Below are 1,861 nucleotides of genomic sequence, written 5' to 3' on the forward strand. Positions count from 1 at the left end.
CAGCGGGACTAGAGAACAAAGAGAGGTTCCCAGTGAGCTAAAGGCAGGTAAGCAAGCTTTACAGCGCGAGAAATTCCTCACAGTTGCAAAAGCTGGTGGCTCAGCTTTGAATCACAGGCGGTTTTCTCAGTGCTCAGATGCCAGGACCTGCTGGAGAGAAAGCTCTGATCTCACCATCAAAACATTTGAAACTGAGTAAAACTAAGGGTGCAACAAAGTCCAGACTGAGCTCGACTACAGGCCAGATGGACTCAGCTCCCACTCTAATGGCCTGACGTAAGAGAAGGCATGCTCTTTTCTGGAAGCAAATATTTTCTACTTTAGTCTCTACTGCTGTTTTATACGAAATGCCCAGCAAACAACCAAAGACATATTAATTATTTAAAAAAAAAAATGTGGCCCACAGTTAAGAAAGAAAATAATCAATAGAAATAGACCCAGAAATGACCCAGATGTTGGAATTATTAGACAGGGACCTTAAAATAACTATGGAAAAGTGCTTTTAAAAATCTAATGGAAATGAAAGACAATATGCATTGAGAGAGCAAATTTCAGCAGAGATCGATTCAGTAGAAAATGTTAGAATTGTTAGAAGGAAATCAAATGGAAAAATTAGAAATGAAACATACGGTATTAGAAATGAATAATTCATTAAAGGTGCTTAACAGCAAACTAAAAAAAAAGGAGGAAAGTATCAGTGAACTACAGGGAAGATAAATAGAATATCCAAACTTAATCACAAAAAGAAGAGATGACGACAAATCTGAACATAATGTTCAACATCCATGGGACAATATCAATGGGTCTATCTTGATATCAAGTGGTGTGAAGTCCCAGAAGAAGAAAAAAATGGGGCAGACGATATATGTGAAAAGATAAATAAATAGCTGAGAGCATTTCAAAACGGATGAAAGACATAAATCTATAGATCCAAGAAGCTCAGTGAAGCCCAAGCAAGATAAAGAAAACCACACCTAAACGAATCATAGTCAAGATCATGAAAACCAATGATAAAGAGCAAATCTAAAAAGCAACAAGAGCAAAATGACACATTATATAAAAGACAGGAAAATAAATGATGGCTGACTTCTTATCAGAAGCTGGAATACAGAAGCCAGAAAACAAGTGGATGATGTCTTTAAAGCACTAAAAGAAAAAAAAATGGAAGCAGAGAATTCTCTGTCTAGCAAAAATATCCTTGAGAATGGAAGATGAAAGAAAGATATTCTCAGAGAGACAAAAGCTAAGAGACTTGCTGAAAGAAGTTCTTGAAGCTGAAAGAAAATTATACCAGATGGAACCCCAGATATGCAAGAAAGAATAAAAAGTATCAGAAAAGATAAGTGGAAACGGAAAAGACCTTTTCTGGACCTTTATTTTTACATCTATATTTCTCAGATTTCTTTAAATGACAGTTGACTGTGTAGATCAGAAATAATAATAGTGCACTATGGGATTATAGCTACGTCACTATAAAATAGAAGCTAACAAGATTACAAAGAGCAGGATTGGACACAAGTGTAATTATACTGAAGTGTGGTTGTTACACTGTTTGTGAAGTAGTTAAATGTTATTTGAAGGTATACTGTGAAGAGGTACACTGTAATCTCTACAGTAACTTAAAAAGGTACAAAAAGAGGTATAATTGAACAATCCACACAAGAGATAAAATGCAATATTAAAAAATATACCATTTTCCAAAAAAAATGATAATAATGAACAAGAGTAAACAAAATAAATATAAAACAAATACCAAGATTGAAACCATAAACCTAACTATATCACTAATTACACTAAATGTAAATAGAGTAAACACTGTAATCAAAAGGCAGAGATTGTCAAATTGGATATAAAAAGCAAG

Source organism: Equus przewalskii, chromosome 12 (genome assembly GCF_037783145.1).
Source record: "Equus przewalskii isolate Varuska chromosome 12, EquPr2, whole genome shotgun sequence".
Taxonomy (NCBI): domain Eukaryota; kingdom Metazoa; phylum Chordata; class Mammalia; order Perissodactyla; family Equidae; genus Equus; species Equus przewalskii.